Source organism: Streptopelia decaocto (genome assembly GCF_964273445.1).
Source record: "Streptopelia decaocto genome assembly, chromosome: Z".
In the NCBI taxonomy this organism is placed as follows: Eukaryota; Metazoa; Chordata; class Aves; order Columbiformes; family Columbidae; genus Streptopelia; species Streptopelia decaocto.
The window spans coordinates 46,053,765-46,074,816 of NC_138657.1; positions in this window are offsets into that span (position 1 = coordinate 46,053,765).

Below are 21,052 nucleotides of genomic sequence, written 5' to 3' on the forward strand. Positions count from 1 at the left end.
AAAATAACCTTTACAATAACTTAAGGCTGTGTTATAACTTTCCACAGCAAATAGTGGATAAAGGAGATAACAGCCCCAGGCTATGACAAACAGCCTCTCCTTTCTGCTGCTTTTCTTTTGAAGAGTTCATATGGATCTATGTGAGAAAACCAGACTCCCAAATTCTTTTAATTCTAGAGCTTTGACACAAGACATTCTGCAGCCTTGTCATGGTTTAACCCCAGCGAGCAACTAAGCCCCACGCAGCCACTCGCTCACACTCCCCTGTGGGAACAGGGAGAGAATCAGAAGAGTAAAACTGAGAAAACTCATGGGTTGAGATAAAGGCAGTTTAATAGGTAAAGCAAAAGCCGCACACGCCAGCAAAGCAAACCAACGGATTCATCCACCACTTCCCACAGACAGGCAGGTGTTCAGCCATTTCTAGGAAAGCCAGGCTCCATTATGCGTCATGTTTACTTGGGAAGACAAACACCATAACTCTGAATATCTCCCCGTTCCTTCTTTTTCCCCCAAGTTCATATACTAAGCATGATATCATATGGTATGGAATACCTCTCTGGTCAGTTGGGGTCAACTGTTCCAGCTGTATCTCCTCCCAACTTCTTGTGTACCCCCCACCTACTCACTGGTGAGGTTGTGTGAGGAGCAGAAACAGCCTTGACTCTGTGTAAGCCCTGCTCAGCAATAATTAAAACATCCCTGTATTACCAACAGTGTTTCCAGCACAAATCCAAAACATAGCCCCATACAAGCTACTACAAGGAGAATTAACTCTATCCCAGCCAAAACCAGCACAAGCCTGACCAATTTCTCCTTTCCAGCCTTATGTTTTCAATAGGGAAACCACAAAACACAATCCATAATAAGAAGCCTTGCAGACATACTGTATTGGCTTCCACTAGGTTTTGCAAGGAAAATGGTGAACAAAGCAGCTAGTTCTTAGACCTGCCCCACTCCTATCCAGACATATGCATGAGAACTTATTGAGCCCCACCAGCATGGAGAATGGAACTGGAAACAGCATAAAGGCACATAATAAATGGATGCTGAAGTAGTAACTTTTCTACAGTGCAGTATCAGTTAAAAATAGTAATTTAGTCACTTGGAAGAGGATACCTCACTACTGAAGCAATAGAAGTATATTTGCCTTATAGAAATACTAATTACATATCATCAGAGTGCCTGGATATGAGTCTGTAGAAGCTGGGGAACAGCATGAGCTAAGTTGCATTCTACTGAGCTCTGATTTTGCCATCCATTCAATTGAAAAAAGCTGTAGAAAAATTACAGCCACAGTGGGCAAATATGCAGTTGGATCTACATAACTGATAACCTGCATTCTGGGAACAACTAGATCAAACCAGGGTAGTTGTGTAGAGAGAATTTTTGTCATTGAAATAGAGGGGATTACAGAAAATATTTAGATAGGTTCATCTCAGATGTACGGTGAGGAGACAAGAGGTAACTGTCACAGCTTGCATCAAAAGAAATTCTAACTGGATATAAGGAGAGAATGTTCACTGTGAGAGTGGTTAAGCACCAACACAGGTGCACCAAGAAGATATAGAATATCCATCCTCGAGATGTCTTGTCCTCAGACGGGCCAAGCCCTGAGCTACCTGATCCAACTTGAGTATGAGGCTGGACAAGATGATCTCCAGAGGTCATGCTCAAAATGATTTTTTTTAATGAAGTTAACATTTTCTACATAAAGACTCTTCAAAAATGTTTAAAATAATTTTTCTATGTCACTTTGATTTTAACATCTATCCTTACCAAAATTTTACGAACCAGGCAGCAAAGCACATGAAACTTCATAATGTCCAAAGCACACTACACTATCTACCAGACCCAGCTTCTCTTCTGACCACAGCCAGTTCACATTTTTTCAGCTGGCTAGACAAAACAAATTTTGTTGCCTTGAGGACTAGAACAACTTTGTTGAACTTGTAGTTCAGGCCAGGAGAACAAGGAGCTGGTGTTGCCACCCCCACACTAGCAGTGGCTTTGCCCAAAACCAGTTTGGCCAGGCACCACTCATGGTTACTCAGCAAATTGACCGGCTCATGCTACCAGCACATATATCCAAGATATCATTCACTGAACAAAAAGTGCTAGGTTGAAATGCCACTTGGGCCAGGTCTACCCAGTTCTGCTAGCACAGACACATTGATCATATGCCATGAGGCTGCAGGTGCGGAACATCACCGTATACAAATAGCTTCCTCAGGAGAGATGAAACATCATTAGCAATCAGAGTCCTTAAGGCAATAAAAGGTCTTTTCTCCTGTCTTCCCTAGACAAATATTGTACTGACTTCCTCTATACTGCTAAATATGTCAGTGCAGAGCTCTTCCTCTCCCTTTCTCCTCCTCCTCCCTTTTAAAAAGCCAGATCTCAGCCATACTGTGTACTTGGAACAATTCCTAGACCACACTCCTGAAGTGCTTCCAGAAGTTGTCAAGAAAAGACAACGTTTACCAAAATTGTGTCAAGGAGTCTCCTAACACAGGAAGCATGGGCAACCACAGTCCAGCACTTAAGACAATGACTTGGGACTGTTTGCTAGTATAAAAAGAGCTAGCTTTTCTTGGATATATAATTTATCAGGACCTTGGGTATGATGTTCTCTGTAGAAATCTAACCTTTCACTTCTACTGTTCTTCAGAGGTTTGCTAAAGAGCTTTGTTTCAGCTCCCAGTCTGGGTTTCTCTTTCCCTGTAGCATGCCATGGTGCTCAACTCAGCATACAGGTAAAATTTAACATAAGTACCATGGTTAGCAAGTGATGAAACAGACTATTGGAAGTGGCCAAGGGTTCATTCTAACAGGCAGTTGTATAGCAACAGATGCAGTAGCAAACAAATGATGAATCATATCATATTGATGAAATATTGTAGGCAGCTCCTCTTCACAATATGATCTAATCTATGTCAGGGGGCTTCTGAAAATTTGGAATTGACTAGATGAAGGTACTAAGAAGATGAATCATCTTGAATGGAACACTTCAGAAGGCAATTTGAGCCAAAGTATCTTACCCAAGGGTGGGTATTTGCTAGGAAACTAGGAGGAAGGTATGACACAAGCAAATGACCTCCAAGTGCAGATATTAGAATTAAAAATCCAGCACCCATCTAGGTTTACACTACAAGGAATTTGCTTGGGAAGAGTACAAATGTATGAAGAGTATGAAGCCCTACCCAACACAGCTATACTGACAAAAGACCTTTCAGGAAAAACAATATTTTTTCTAAAGAATAGCTTGTTTTCCCTGGGGGAAGGTGAATGGAAGGCCACAGTGGCTTTGCTATCTGCATAAATTGCAAATTTTTGTTCTTATAGCTCTAGTGCTAATATATAACACCTACAGCTTTTTATTCCAGTAAAGCACTCCTTACACAAACACAGGTTAAAGGTTAACTTTTTCTTGTTAAATTCTCTAGACGTTGATGTTTTAAAATGCACCTTTCAGATAAAATCGGGTAGTTTCTGAGAATTTCTGAAGCTGTCATGCAAAAAAATTATTTCATCACTGCCAAGGCATGACATCTTGAAGGCGATATTATAGAAAAAGTTTATCTGTTTCATTCTTCAAATGCAAGTAGGATATATATAATTTACTGCATAGGAAATGCTAACACGTAAGCAACTTAAACCTGTTGCTTGTTCAGGTTCATAATCTTCAGAGTAAAAATTAGCAAATGAAAACTATAAGAAACCAATTGACCATGTTCTCTCATAGTTATTATAATAAGACTGATTCCCACCTCTTGGAAGAGTCTGATAATTGCAATATATCTTCATATAAAAATAATCCCAGTGCTGACATACTCTGCTGCTGCCTGAAACTGGTAGTTAAGGACATTCCTCCTCTGGTAAGTATGCTAGCCTACCTGCACAAGCCTGTCATTTGAGCTAAAACAAATTACTCCCTGGGCTCTTGGTCAGGGTACTTCGAGCATGTTATCTAAAATGCAAAAAACTTTTTTTCTGCCGACTTATAAAAATGTTCCATATAAAATATTAGGCTTAAATGGAACAAGATTTATCATGGTCAAATTTTGGCTTGGCATCATGCAGAAGGCTGTGTAGCTACTGTCTTACAGGCCCCCTGAATGGTGACCAAGTTTTATCAGCAATTGCCTTCAGTCATCTGACAAACACGAAGCCAAGCAGGAATGTCTTCAACATTCTTGAAACAAAACTGGGGGGGTAAGGGTTGAAAGAGAACTGCAATGAGGAAGCAATTACACAGAACTGCAAGGGTTCTACATTTCAGCCAGACATGTGTTCTTTTATTTATCTGGGTTTATAAGTGAAAGTTACAAGAGGAGCCAAATTGTAAAGAACAAATTGTACATCTTTAGTACTTAAGTTCCACAAATATGTAATTCTGGATGTACTAGAAACACTGATCCTGGGCCAAGATACAGTCAGTTAAAAACACTGTAATAAAAAAGGAGCAAAACCAAAAAGGAAGTATAAATAATATATTTCCATACCACAACAGTCCTGCAGATCATCTTAAGCAATTGTGATCATGAGGGCTTTTCATAGTAGATTCTGATTTCTTCCACCAAATTACTTACAGGACAGAAAAAAACTCTACAAGACTTTAGGCATCCTTCATGAAGAATGTTCTAGTTTCAAATGAAATTCTAACTATATTTAAACATTATTGATAATACAGCCATGCAAAAAGCAAACCTGTGCTGCTCTGTGGCAAAGGTTCTTCCCTTCCGTCTACAGGCACAGAAGATGAATGTGTCTTGCATACATAAAGGATGCCTCAAGGCAAGGTTCAAGATCAAACACACAGTTCATACAGAGAGAAAGTATAGCCCAGGTGCAGCCAGAGGCCACTTAATGAAGCACACGACATGTCCAGGCATGTCCAATACCTTGGTAAGTTACTGGACGTCTTAATATGCATGTGCTGCATATGTGCTGCCTGTACATGTGCTGCCTGTACACAGCCAGAACAGCAGTAATGTGGATTAGGAAGAGAAGGCAATCCTGATGGGGGTGTTCATATTTTTTTCAGACACCACTCGCAAAGCATGACATAGAAAAAGCCTTAGGATTCAAGATCAATGTGACTGCAATTCCACTGAGCAAGGAGGACCAAAATGTAGAAATTTTCACCTTTTCCTTCCACTTTGGCTCCTTCTACCCAAAGCACACTAGTTCAGAGCAATGGACTATGAAAGGAGTGTGACTTACAAATGAATCCACAAGTGAGACAACCACCATGAAGATGAAAGGAAGAGACTGGCATGATCACAGACACAATACGCTGCCATGGGCATATGAGATAGTAGATAAAGAAGCCCCTTTCTTTCTGACCAGCCCAAAGGGCCATGTGAACATTCTGTTTTGTATAGACTGTGCAATATTTGGATAGAAGAGATTTTCCTCTTTTTCCTGTGTCATTCCATCACGTTTTTTTTCAAAATAGGGCACATGCTATAGCCTGACCTGCAGCCCACTGGCTAGGTCTTTGATGGTACACAGCAATTCCAACATAGCAGATGTTCTATGATCCATGTTTCTCCATGTGTATCTTTTCCCATAGTTGCTCTATTAGGTTCTGCATTATCGTTTTCCTTATTATCACTTACTCAAATACAAGTAAAACCATCTACCTTGGCTACTCCCTTTTCTTACTTGAAGATAGGTGCCCAGAAGCATTAGGTTTTCACTCCTAATATCACATTAAGACTAATGACTCATGAATGCCGTGTGACCAGCTGGATAAACTTGTGAGTAAACTTCACCACCTAAACAACAACAAAATGATCTGCAGAATACAGAGTGGATCACAAATCTCTGACTAATTTCTCCATATTTGTTTCAAATGTTAAAATCCTTGCCTTTTTAAATTACTATTTATTTTATTTATACTCATGGCATTTGATTCACCCTCACATTCACTAGAAATAGCCTTCTTTCCTTTTTTTTAACACAGAAGATATCTTAGTCTTACCTCACATTAGAAAATGAGTAATGCCAATACTCAGTATCGCAATTCTTGTGAGTTCCCACTCCCTGTAGGTGAAATTCATCTTCGGGGGTGGGGAGGAGGGGAAAGAAGGATCTGCCCCAGACTGATGCATCATTTTAGTCCATGGAATAGGGTCTACCAGGAGCTAGCACGAAGCTGATATTTAATCCTTCTCATCAGAGACTGACGAGTCATCTAGTCCTCTAAATCCATGAATCTGTTGATGACTGTCATTGCAGAACCATGTACCCATAAAGATGCTGCTATCTGCTCACAATTTTCATGTTAGAGATCTAAGCCTGTGACTCAGACACATAAAAGGATTTAGATCTCTGAAGTAAGGCATAAGCAGAGCTTCAGTCAGATGCAGCCCTCAGGCCCTCTGTCTAAACTCATGGCTAAGCAAATCTTACAGACACCTAAGGCTGGAGACAGGCAGTTTAAAGAGTGCTTCTGCTTCAGCTCAGCATCTCTACAGACACGACTCAGAAATGGCATTACTGAGTACCCTGTCTGGCCCCCACCAGTTATGTCCATCAAAGCCCACAGATGCTCCATGCCTCAGTCCTGAGGTGCAGAGCTTAGCAGGCATGCTCAAATCACACCCAACACAGCTCATCAACATCAGGCTCTACATCAAACACAAGAGCAATGATTATGATTGTGTTCAAAACTATGGTCAGCCAAGAGAAAGCTGGTGATGGTGTGCATATCTAATGACAGCATACTGACTAGGTGTCTGCTGGCATATTTTGACGCCACGTGCCAACATTAGGATATGTACCTCCTAAAAAGAGTAATTCACAACACTCTTTTACAATACACTAAATTATTTTGGTTGGTGTCAGAAGGATCAGCCAGAAGTTTTGTCTTTCAAAATTAAATTCTGAAAGAAATCATAAATCTGGTTCTTCAAAAATCAGGTTCTGCTTTTCTCACCTGTAGACTTCACAGAATCACAGAATCACAGAATGTTCGGAATTGGAAGGGACCTTGAAAGATCATCTAGTCCAATCCCCCTGCTGGAGCAGGAACACCTAGATGAGGTTACACAGGAATGTGTCCAGGCAGGTTTTGAATGTCTCCAGAGAAGGAGACTCCACAACAACCCTGGGCAGCCTGTTCCAGTGCTCTCTTACCCTCACTGTGAAGAAGTTTCTTCTCATGTTTAAATGGAACCTCCTGTGTTCCAGTTTGTACCCATTGCCCTGTGTCCTATCACTGGTTGTCACTGAGAAGAGCCTGGCTCCATCCTCCTGACACTCACACTTTATATATTTATAAACATTAATGAGGTCACCCCTCAGTCTCCTCTTCTCCAAGCTAAAGAGACCCAGCTCCCTCAGCCTTTCCTCATAAGGGAGATGCTCCACTCCCTTAATCATCTTCGTGGCTCCGCGCTGGACTCTCTCCAGCAGTTCCGTGTCCTTCTTGAACTGAGGGGCCCAGAACTGGACACAATATTCCAGATGTGGTCTCACCAGGGCAGAGTAGAGGGGAAGGAGAACCTCTCTCCACCTAAATACACCCCAGGATGTCATTGGCCTTCTTGGCCACAAGGGCACAGTGCTGGCTCATGGTCATCCTGCTGTCCACCAGGAACCCCAGGTCCCTTCCCCCAAAACTGCTCTCTAACACTTCTCACCATCTGAATCTTTGTTCCTCTCTCTCAGATTTTCAGCAGCTATCACAGCTGTTCATGGAAAAGTATTGTCTTCCCCTGACCCTACCTACAAATTATACAAATGAATTAGTGAACTAAACAGTGAGATGAGGAATAGTCACTGATAATCAAGGACAGATTTACAGACAATTATACCAAAACCACTGGAATAAAAAGCATTAAAAAAAAAAAAAATCACGCCCTCAGCACCTGCTTCGAGGCTAGTAAAGACTGAAATGTTGCTACGTAGAGAATTTTTTAAAATCATTCTATAGCTATTTTACTAACAGTAATTAGAATTTTTTTCTAGTAAGACCTCTTGCACATGACAACAGTGCTGCCTGACTGATTCAAAAAAAAGAAAATCATCAATTATAGTGTTATTTTTGTAAATCTTCAATAAATTTTAAATTGTCTCGCTTTTATGTACGAGGCATATACAAAATAAATAATGATGGGGTGTATATTACTGTCTGGAGTGACCTATTTATGATGTGATCTTATTAACTTAACTGTGGTGTGATCTTATGAACTTAGCTTTGAAGACATCCCCGACAAGTTTACTGGCAAATACAAGTTTTCATTGTATAGCAAGCAATACCATCATACAGCCTGTACATGAAGTTATCTGCATTTCATGGCAACAGAGACCAAAGTCATCACATTTGAAATACCACAGGAATCATCAATGCAATTAGTCACTAAGGAATGACTAGTATATGTAACAGAGTGTACTGAATAACTAATGTTCTACAGTGCTAATGAAAAGCACATCTATAGCTTATCCCATGATTAATGTAACAAGTAATACAGACCTTGAGTCTTCACTCATATTAAAAACAGGACCATTAAATCAGAAACGACAGGTCAGTCCTGTTTTCCATAACATCAGCTAATCTGAGGAGCTGCATAATTATCATCAGGAACAGCAAAATTATAACTCATGGTATAATTTGATCCAGTGAGTCAAAACATTTTTTTAATTAATTTGTACAGTCCCAAGGAAAGAAGAAAAAAGGAGATCATTTACCTGTCACTGTTAGTCCTTTCCAAGAACTCTTGTATCTTTACGTAACAACCTGAGGTCCCCTACTTAGTCACTGGTTTCATATACTACAAGATATGTCTCTTTGCAACAATATATTCTTTCTAAGCTTCAGAAGCATCCTATATCACATTCACATTTTAATGGCTATGTACCCCAAGGGTTGAAAATTTATATGGAATTAGCACTAAAATTTAGACTTCTTTTTCTCTTAAATGAAATTTGTCCAGAGTATTTAAATGTTTTGCCAATTCATGAGCATTCTGGGTACTGCTCCACCAAATGAAGTGGTACAGATTTTCAAATTTAACTACGTTTTTAGTGCATCGAGTTTAGGTGCATTAAGAGGACCTCAATCCCTAAAAAAAATCTTTAACAGTATCCAAGGCTGGACACCCTGAGTTTGAATCCACAATTCAGACCTACCAGTTGCTCTGGAAAATAAAATTTTCTTCTTTCTGTAACCATGTTTACCATCTTATTTGATACAGTTTAAATCAATTCGTCTTTCATCAATTTCCTTTGGATAAAAACTGTTTGATCTACGAGTGTTTATCTATCCAGTTCTGTATTTCCAATAGCCAGCAATACTCACTGCAAGTTTTTGCATTCATGCCAGACGCTAAAGTTGAAGCTTTCAGCTTCAAAGCCCTGTCCCAGTGAAGACTTCACAAGAATCTTGAAGCTGATCATCCCTTGATACAGAGGAAGTCAGATCACCTTTATTCAACAGAGTATTACTGTTCTTCCCTAGAACAAACAAATTTACATACTTATTGAGAAAATCTATTAAACTCAGTTTAAACTAACATACAGGAGTAAGCACATCCACAATTCTGCGTGGTTTAAATGGATGTTTCTCATGTAGCAATGCAAAACAAATCTCCAGAAGCCTGTTCCAGGTTGATTCAAACCAGGCATTTGGGTGCAAAGCACCCCTGTAGGCAGAGAACAAGGCCGTACATCTTGTAACTCTTCAAGTGTTCAAAAACAAAAGTCATTCTACATCTGATCTGTGCAATGCGACCTGTTAGGAAACCTTTCCAAAGCTTACAGTTCCAACTGGACATTCTTCCATGTGCACAAGGCCAGACTGGGAGTACAGGGTAAGAGTTCTTCAATTTCTCATTGTGTTGTTAACGAGATCTCTAACCCTTGCATAATTTCATATTCAGTTATGAGCTGAGCTTAAAAATAGACTGAGTTTAAGAAGAACTCGTTTTCAAAACTTTTTAGCTTCCATAATTGAGGCCAGATTTTCAGAAGAGTTATATATATCAAGCACAAAGTTCTTGACAGTCCAGTCCTTAGTGTTACAATGGGAACTGCTAAGCAATGACCATTTTAAAAAAGAAGAAGAAAAATAAAAAGGTAGTCCTAAACTGGTAGTTACAAGAGGAATTGAAGACACTTAGCATTACATCTCACTTTCTTCAAAAGATCACACACATCATACTTAGGAGTCAGCATTTTCTCTTGCTTTAGGAAGACTCACGATCCTTTGACTCACAGTCCTTCAGGTTATAAATCAGGAATGGAGTGGGAATAGATTTTTATCAAATTTCAAGATGCAGGATGATGTCTGAATCACTTCCCCAGATTCATAGTGCTCAGAAGATGGGTAGTGTGAAGGAAGAGTATATTTCTGATAAATCCTTTTAAATATTTGCTTGATGTCAATATTCCATTTATTCTACTTAAACAAATCCACAGATGCAGTTACATTCTAAATTATTAGTTGGCTTTAAAATTGTACTTTAAAACGTTATTTTAAAACTGTTTTTCCTCTACAACTTCCCAGTGATCTCTGGGAACTGCTATATACAGTTCTGGCAAGCACTGGCTTCACAGCTGCTATCAGTTATTTATTTATTTATGCACCATCCTACTTGGCACAATGGGTTTGATTTTGTTAAAGGCACAGTGAATGGGCACAAATCAGGATTTTCAAATGAATTCATTACGATCAGCTGTTAATGTTAGCGGCTGAAAGCCATTGCTCAGACCCAGAAGGGCAAAAGTCATAGAGGTTGCTCAGCCTTCCTCTCTCAAATGTAACTTGGCCTTCTAGCTGGGAGGGCAATCTCTAGCATCTGAAGATCTGGGCCAACACATGCCTGACCAGAAAAACCCCACAGGAATTACCTCAGTGGGCATATTTGGATTAGGAAGCATTTTCAGGACCAGGACTGTGACTTTTGGTCTCACATCTCTCATTTCCAAGTAGGCAGCTGACGAAGCACTAAAGGTGGATCTTATAGCATGAAACACTTCTCACTGTGAAGGGCTGAAATTCAGCTTTCTTCAGATTACCCGGTAGATGCCAGATTGTGTGGGGCTTTCTGTCACTGACGACCTCAACTGTATTTGAAGCTGTAATTTCAACCTGGTGAAGTCATCTCGCAGCATGCTCCTGGGCTGCATCCAGGTGGATGAGGTATTGTTCACTGGTCAGTGATGGGTGAACTACATAAAGCTTCTTGCTGATGCCATGAGTGGGTGTCCCAACGCTGCCTGACAGAGCACATTATCATACCAGTTCGTACTTCACACCAGTCAACTATTTGAGACTTCGGGTCTGTATCAGAAAAATTTACCCAGGAGATGACACACCTTTGAAGCCCATCCCGGTGCCAAATACTGGCTGCGGCTGAGGACTCTTGGGAGAAGTGTCTGGAAGGTGAGGCAGGACATTTTCTGCTGGAACTGACATTTGCTGTGAAAAGCAGTATGAAGTATCCACTCTGCATGCTGTAATCAAGCTGACATGTTGTCCAACGATTGTCACTACCACTACAGGGCCTGATCTATTTTGGGTCTAAAATGACAAAGAAATGTAGAATTTCATCCATTTGTAGGCTGGCCAGATACTACAGTCATACAAGTATTAAAAATGTGTGATAAATCAAGTAATTAAACAGAGGCAGGCAGACAGATATGTGGATTTTAAAATGCAAAACATTACGCCTATCTGTTTTGGTTGAATGACACATCCTTCAGCAAAGGATCTGGCATGCTTGTCTGTAAAGCACCATGTGCATTTATGGTACTGTGTAAGTAACACACTTCAGGCAATAACCACTAACTGAAACAAAGAAAAATCACACAAAAAATATGTTTTATTTCTTTTAAGAAAACAAAACCCAGGAAACAGAACTTCCTGTATAAATTGTGGAATAAAACCTCTGTATATTACTTCATTGTTGTTAGCAGTACACACTGTACTATAGTGTACTGATTGGAATTCTTAACAAACATAATCAGTCTGATCACATCAAATGAGAAGGTTCCTGTAAAAACTGTCTTGCCAATGAAATGGAAAGCTATGCTGTTAATAATTCAAATATCATCTACCAATACTGCAGTGTCCCACTGAATAATTCAGAAGTATATTAGGTTCATGTTATGAAATTCCAAAATTAATATTTTCATTTTACAGCTATCTTTTCTAATAAAGTTTCCATAAACATCATAATGAAGGTAAATGAATCCCTAATTTGACGTTTTGTGCTGATAAGTAAGTGCAAATAGTTTGTAGGTCAGTTTAAATTTAGGGTTATATCTAAATAACGTCTCCTTCAGTTAAATCTTCTTCTGAATCTGTTGCTCATGTTACACTGCCACTGAAAGCTAAATCATTTATGAGACCAGAAATGTGGGATCTCTGCACAAGCAAAATACTAAGAGAGCTGCCCTAGGCAAGAAGATGAAGACTGTCATTCCTTAGAGAAGTAAAGTGGTACCCACACTGAGCTCTTCATTTCTAAGAGAGGCACTTGGCAAATGGGGACAGGACGACATAGCTGAAGACTGCTGTCTTCTAGTGATCAGGGTTAGCAGAACAGTCCCCAATGAGCCTCTGCTACCAGCATACCCACCTTGCACACCAGGATCTTCCAACACTTAGAGACTCAGCGACAGCTGAATAGACAGTTCGCCCTTCCACTTCCCTGATTTTCCCCACACCATTGGACAGACCAGGATCCTGGTCCACACATTACTCATTCCTGACCACTTCAGCTCACATCCTCTAAAGTGTTAACACGTAGCCATACTCTGTCTTGTTCATAGAAACACTGATGAGAGGCTTGCTGATACCCCACTTTTTGGCCAGCATTTGTCAGAGTCACAAGGACAACCAGGGAGAAGGCAGACTAGCCGTTCCTCCACTGTGTCTTGTTCATGAACCTGCACCTCATGAGTGACTCACTCATGAGCTGTGTGCCTAGGTGTTCTACCAGCACACTGCTCACCACCTGTTTTCGGTGATTACTCCCCTGGGCTATTGATTCTTCCCCATGTGATTCAGTGCTTGTTTGGTGTCACTTCTCCACTGTCTCACCATACTTGTGCCACTTTGCCTCCTCCTTCTTCCTCCTAATAGCTTGTACTTTTGTCTTCTGTCTTTCCCTTCTTCCTCCTAGCCTCATGCCTGCTCTAATTCCTTGTCTAATTCCTTTTTCTCACAGCACTGTTTCCACCATTTCTCCTGCTCTTCCTGTCTGTTCAAACAAAGCCTTTCTTGCTTGCTCCTTGTCCTTTGTCTTGCTCAACCTTGGCACTCTTTCCCACCTCATTACCACCTCTGCCTTTCCATGGCTTCCCACTCAAACCTCACTTCTATATTCATGCTTCTCTTCCTCCTTCTCCACATAACATTTCACATGTTTTCAGAAGTCACCTATGGTGTCTAGATGTCTCCCTTGGCCCTAGATCCCTGCAATTAATCCAACCACATTTTTATGTTGACCTTTCCTCTTCTCATTCAGTCTGTCCATTGACATTCCTAAGAAGTAGCTGGAGCATCAGGTTTCTCTCTTTCTCTTCACATCAGTTCTAGCTGTCCCTTCATATGCAAGTCATGACCTTCTGAAATCTGGCTCTTCTAAGTCAGGAAATCTGTGCTGTGCATCTCGCAAACAGTTATTAAAACATTCCGTCTATAAAGACTTTACCCTCTTCCTTGACATGTTCTTTTTAATTCCAGTTGGATACACCTGATGTGAGTAGATTGAATATGATTGTAAAGTCCTAAGAGATGTTCCTGACACGCTCTGGTTTTATTTACTGCTGTGTGTACTTAGGTTTCAGGACTGCTTGTGACTTACATTGACTTCTGAATGAAGGAAAATAAATACAAGTAATAAGATTCAGTTTCACTGCAGTCTGCAAGTACATCGCTAGTTTATCTAATGCTGATTAGAAATTAAAAGACAACCTGTGGATAGTCCTCTTCTACTCTTTCTCTTATTACAACTACCTCCTCCAGTAGCAAGTCTGAGAAATGACAAAAGCAGAATCAGAGGGACAATACAAAGGGAAAGCTGTGGAATCCAAATCAGGAATAAATTAATAACTTGAAAAAGCAAATGAGGGAAGGAAAGCATCAGGTGCACTTTCCAGTTGGTGGCCATATCCAAGATCTCCTGTGACCAAAGACTCATTGCTAATTGCATTCACTAAACAAGTATCTTGCATATTCTCAAAGTAAAGCCCTGCGCCCATTACAGTGATTTAAGCTGAGGTGTTGAAATGTTAACTGTTAACATTTGACTCAGGGAGACTGGTGAAAGCATCTTTCTAGTTAAAATACAAAAAATCTTGCAAAAGTTTAGGTCCCCCTGATGGCAATATACTTCCTGCTCATCTCCTTGGGCCTTGAATAAGTGAAACAGAACTTAAAGACCATTTCAGATTAGCTTTTAGAGAATTATAGAAAATGTATCTGGTTTTCCCCCATTATCTGATTTGAGGCAAAGATATCTTCTCTCCGAAGATGCTTCATTTGAGATGAAGGAAAGCAAAATATTTGAAAAAATGCCCTAGAAAATGAATGAAGTACTTGGAACTTTTTTTTGACAAGTTTTCCTAAAAGCGGTTGTTTCCTTACCCCTTAACTGGGCCATAGCAAATGACAATACATCTCCCTCTGGTTTACCTTTTCCAGATTTGCAGTTCACCATTGTACTGGAACTACAGCATGAGATGCTGCTGTGACACACACAGGCTGTCCTTGGACATTATTGCACATACTAAATCCATAGATATATAAGATGACCTTTCTGGTGGATCATAATTTAAATAATCAGAACAGTAGAGGACAAAATTTAATCTAGGATGGAAACTAATGCAGAGAGAATGCAGGAAGACTTCTCCTGTTACTTACCACTGCAGCCGATATAAAGCCAGTGGTTTCTACCTTACCATTTGTGGTTTTGTTGATGCAGCCTAGATTGCCACAGGTTATTGCTTCAATAAAGTGTCTAATCTACACCTGCATTACTCATTTGTTCGCACTGGCACTTAAAAATGTGGCCAAATATTGTAATATTGATCAGAAGGCATTTTAAGCACCACTCAGCATGTACTCCACTAAGTTGGCAGCAGCAATCTCTGCACAAAATGCATCTCACAGCCTACTTTCAAAAGTCCTGCTCTTGCCAACAGCGTTCCTAGTTGAGAGCAAACATCTGCAGGCATATTTGCATACCTATACAACTGTAACCACAGGCATGGACAGGATCTGTCCTATGTCCCTCTTACAAATGTAACCAGCAGTGATTACTGCTCATCTCAAATTGGTGAGGTTTGGAAACATTGCTGTTCTTAATTTTTTTTTTTTTTTTTAATGTGCATCTGTTACCTTGAGATTCTCTGCAGTCCTTGCTGCAGTCGAAGTGTGGAAACAGGAGTGAGACTATGTTGATGTTTGCAGGCCACTGAAGTACCAGAACAGTCCACACCCTGGCCCCAGGACAATCACACCTGTAGCCTTCTACAATGTGCAAAGCATCTTCCTAAGGAATAAGGAGTTAATTAATTTTTCACTTTTCTTCCTCTTCTTTGCGTCTCTGTTTTTCTTTCAGTCTGCATTTTATCTGCAGTACCTGCAACACCATTTTGAAAGGCAAAAGGGAAGGAAATTACTAGAGATTTTGGGCACGCTGAGGTATGTGATTAGCTGCAACGGAGGTAGGTGTGCTTCAGCATTGCTTGAGATGGAAGCAGGTAGAATTACAGAAATTATAGGGCCAAAAGGCTAGTGTGACCTTTAGAGAATCCTGTGTAACGTTACACTATCAAACAGAAATATAATGTTTATACACAAGCAGAAGAAGAATCCTTCCCCGGCCTGTTGCTGAGAGTTGCCAAACAGGCTGAGTAAAATCTGCCCACAGAAAAGCACGAGATAATGCAGCCATAGGTGAGCCTGAATGACTGTATCACATTTTAAGTCATAATTATATGAGGGGCATTACAGCAAAACCAATATAATAAGAATTGCCTCAATATAGCACAAGCTCGTTGCTAATACAGATCACATTCCAAATCCACTTCAGCATGTGGACACAGCCAAGTGGAAGAGTATCTGCTGTGAGCTCATGGTCCTGGGGGAGAGGGAGTGGGCTGCAGGCAGCGAGCTGCACGAACAGCCTGTGCTGACTGGCTGAGCCTTTTTCTCACTCAGCCAGTGGCTCCCAGTGGTCTTGGATCTGCTGCTGTCTCCAGTGACTTCTACACAGAGGTGTTCATGAAAGTGTTTGCAACCACATTCTGCCTCTGGCTTTCTTTCACTCATGTCTGTTTTTCTTTCTGGAATTAATTTTTCTGAGGCTATCCAGTGCTTTAATCATCCTTCACACTACTGTGTTCTAGTGGCCATGATCATGGATTCTTTATTAATCTCAGAACATCTAGAAGTGCTTCTGGGGCACCTAACAATTAATTGCCTGAGGCTTTTCTCTTTTCACCCTTTTCAGTGCTTTCTGAACTGAAGAAACGTACACATCTCTACACCTCAGCATGTACACTTCAATGAGACAGATAAGCAATCTCTTTGTTTATACTAGGCAGCTGCAAAGAAGTCTGTGTATGGCTTCAGTTTTCAGGGTGTTGCAAATGAGGAGCCTTTCCATTTGTACAGTTGTCTCCTCTTCCAGCTTGTTCAACTCACCTATCACTGACTACACCAGTAATCTCAAACATAACTGATTTCTTTCAGCTTAAAGTGAAATCCACTTCACTTTAAAGTCTTTTGTCTGTGTGTATGTGTGTGTGTGTGTGTGTGATGCGCTGCAGAATATTGTACCCCTGCTTACTGCAGTATTAATCATTCTTGTCCCAGGGCAGCATACCATCAAAGATCTGTCTCAGACCACATAGTTGCCCAGGCAATTGCAGTTATTTCAATGTGCGAAGCTTGGCATCTAGTTCTAGTAGCCTATCCAGGAGGTTAGCTCCCACTGAATCGCCTTGGAGTCCTCAGTAAATCTCTTAAGAGTTGAGACTAAGGAATAAGTGATGTGATGCCTTGTGCTTGTACAATCTGAAATGTAGACAAATTCTCAAACTGTTCCTGTTGGTTTGCTTTCATGGCTTTTGCTAAAGCTTTGGGTTTAGGCAAGTTCTTACTTTGTCTGATTTTATGAAAGTAGTTGTGCCTTCAGTCACTGCCTGAACTTATGTGAATAACAGCCTGTTTTATCAACTGGTAAAATCCGTCCTTGGCTTTATCTGTCATTTTTGCTGTTGGGTCCTTGTGTAAGACGCATGTATGTGCCATCCTGCTTCTCCCACACATGCACAGACCTATGATAAGAAGAGGAGCTAATGACACCACGGCCTTAAATTTCTTAGTTAGGGCATAAAAGTTTGAGTCATCACTAAACCCTGAAAATAAGTACCTATATCCTCAAGTGGCCACAGTTATCTCAGGATCCTTGGGTTTACTCAGTATGTCCCAGGACCTGAGTTAGAGGTGGAGCCACCTAACCCTGAAGCCATGCTAGTTGTTTGCCCAAGACAGGTCAGCATTACTGCTGACCTTAAATTATATCCAATTTCAATGGCTGCTGCACAGGTTTGCAAGCAGCAGGGAACTGCTGCAATGATGCAGCCATGCACATTTCCCATGGTATGCCTTCCATCCTGAAGTAGTCAGGAGACAGGACCCAGGGGAAACTATGTGCTACCAGCCAAGCAGAAAACTGGGTAGTCAGGGACAGAACAGGTACTGAGAATTTCATTTGTACTGGACCACCTACAACAATTCCTGGTCTGGTAAGCATATAGCTGTGCTTTGCCATGATTATTCACAGTGACCTCACTGACCATTTAGAAAGAGTTCTGTGCCAGATGCAATTCTGCTGTTATTATATTTTATGCATAATTACTTTCCCTGTTTTTTGTAATAGATGTGTATATGTATATATATACATATATATATACATATATATATATACTTTTTTTTTTTTTGGTGGGGTTTTTTCAACATGAAGACCCATTAGAAGCACTAAAAAGAAAGACAATACCAAACTGTGCTAGGGCAGATCCTGTCAGCCTTGTAATCCATCCCAGAGAAGTGCGACACCCACCCACAGTACAGCACAGAAATGCTTCGTTTTCATTATAGCTGATTGTGTTTATTCAATTAAATTAAGGCACAGAATAGTTCTGTCTAAATCAGAGCTTTCAGCTTTGTTTGCACAGGCAAAGGGAAACCTCAACCCTTTCAAAACAACCAAGAAGTACCTATTCAAGCAGAATGTTCTAAAAGCAAACATTCCCAAAAGAGAAACCAGAATTTAAAACCTGTTGAAACCTTAAAGTTTCAATGCAATCTGCTTTGTGGTCCCATTGTTTCTGCAGAAATTTCTTCAGTACATGGTCTAGACAGTAGCCTTGACAGGTTTATCTTTTATTCATGGAAGACAAGGGGAGAGCAAGAAAGAGAGATGATCTGGCTGTTGCAGATTTCATTGTACACCCACTCAACCACTTATTGTTTCTCTTTTGCTTACATCAGTGTGTTTTGTCCTCTTGCATCTATATCCATCACCATATGTCCCCTGTTCACACACATGATCCTCAGGGAATCAAACAGCAATATATGCTGACTATCAGGTATTCAGATTTCCAAATGGTCTGTCCCTTGTACAGCACACACTCTCATTAGGTGCGTGTCCTCACAACCAAATAGATGCAGATTTTCACTCAAGTTTTAGATGGCTTTTCCACAAACCATGGGAACATGGGGCTTTGGGTCAGTCTATCTGTGTTGAATTCAAGCTGATGTTGTCAGTCCCGCACAGTGCTGGTGCAGGCAGTGCCCAGCCTGCGCACTTCAGAGGTTAAAAAAATTCCACTTCTCTCTCTTGATTGCTGGGGAGCAGAAGGGGGGAACTACTATGCACTGAGGACGACTTTCTTTTTTCTGCCACAGGAAAAAGTTGAGGCCAAGCCATCTCCTCAAATCCTTCTGTCCTCCCCCTCATTTCTCCACTCACCAAGGACTAACCCCTCACAAAGCAAATCTGAGGAGCAGAAAGAAGAGGGCTCTAAGCTGAGCAGGAAGAATACACCTTGGCAAATGTACCAGCAGCTTGCAGTTGTCTGAGTGCCACATCCTGCAGTCTGCCTCAAGCCACCCTTGCGCTGAGCAGAAGGAAATAGTGGAATATCACGTTCTTCTTTGACAGCGGGCATGCTTCCTAACTTAACAGGGGTCTCGAGCTCCCCCTTGGGAACTATTTCAAGTCTCTGTTTCTTTAATGAAACACCAACTGAATGCAGTATGTACCCCAAATGTTCTCATTGGTCTGGTTCCTAGGCTTAAAAAACCCTAGCTCTGCTGGTAGCCATGACTTCTAGCAGAGAAGTGATATTTTTGAAATAGAAGGCAAGGAGATTCCAAGGGAAAAAACAGGATGCCTGATTGTGCACCTCAGGGAGAGACTGAGTAATGCCAGGTGGCAGCAAACCTCCGCTCACTGCTGAGACAGACAACTGTGGACATGGGTGGAAGGTGGGAAAATGACTGGAAACACAAGAAGGGGAATATAAATAATTTTGTATTTTTCCGTTGTATGCCACTCTAGAAATTATTTTCCAATTGCCACATTCTCAGGCATCTGAGAATTGGGAAATTCAACCTGTTCTCCCTTTTAACATGTTACACTTTGGCAGCTCGCAGCAGTTCATTTGGCAGGCGTGTGCACCAAATGTTCCTTTCAGTCTTGTAACAGATGGAGTACATTATACACAGGACTGCATGCCTCATGTACAATATCTAATACTTGAACTAGGAAAGGACATTCAGCAGATCCCACTGACCACAAAACTGCTATATATCACTGGAAGGGAAGAAGTCTATAAATAAGTTAGAAGTAAATATTTTCTCTGCGTGGTAAATCAATGTATAGGTCTGACTCCACAGCCTTTGTTTTCACAGAAGCAAGCAATTTATTCTTACGTTCATATATTGTTTTGGATATGTCCCACCTGAAATCTGAACCTAAATAATTAAATATCCTCTGATCTACTTACATTTATGGTATAATTTTTGCAGGAAGAATGAGTACCAGATCATTTTCTAGCTGTTTGGTTTTAGTGGCTTTCTGGTTATATATCCCAAAAGAAAATATTAGACACACAAAATTGTCAGGGACAACAGGCTTTTAATTAAATTACAGATTTAAAAGTTTTACTAAATTCATAGATCAAATCTAAAATTACTGGCAGTTTCAAGTACAACTTACAGAAGATTTTCAGAAATGCACTTAGCAGACTGCTGGTTTCTGAGTGCCCACAACACATTAGTTGACAGAGCTAAAGAAAGCACTTCTTAAACATGGCAGCTACCACATGCATGTCTACTGCTAACCAGGAAAGAACAGCGAGAGGGTAGAATGAGATAAAAATAAGAGAAGGACAAATTATTAAAATATAAAGACTGATGAGTCTATTATTTATATGTTCAGAAACTGAAGGAGGGATTCACACAGCAAGTTTGAAAGTATGCATGAGTATTTAGTATATATATTAAATATATATTTTAAATTATGCAGAATATTATATATGTTAAACACTCATGGGTAGTTTCTAACTTGCTGTATGATTTGAGGTGAGATAGTCACCCATTCCTTAAATTTCAGAATCTGTTAGATGAGGACAAAAATATTTGTTGATATCACTGGTCTAGCCTGAGGACGCCTTAATATTTGAACAGCAGCCATTCATGTGTATTGTGTTACAGTATTTATCACTGAATTATACACAGTGCTATGAGTACTTCAGCTACTCAAATATCCATATTAGCCATGGCCAAATAATCCTATATCATTCACTGCAGAGCTGTACTTAAGAAACAGACTATGGGATCTGTTTTCTGCTCTGTGATCAACGCTGTCTCATCTAGAGCAGGGTGGACTGCAGCGACAGAGAAATTTACTCTAACATTTACGCTGCAGTATTAGCTGCTGCTAAACACAATTTATCAGAGATCTTGGGAGACTTCATCCCCTCTTCTAATACATCTGGGAAAGAGTTAATTTCTGTA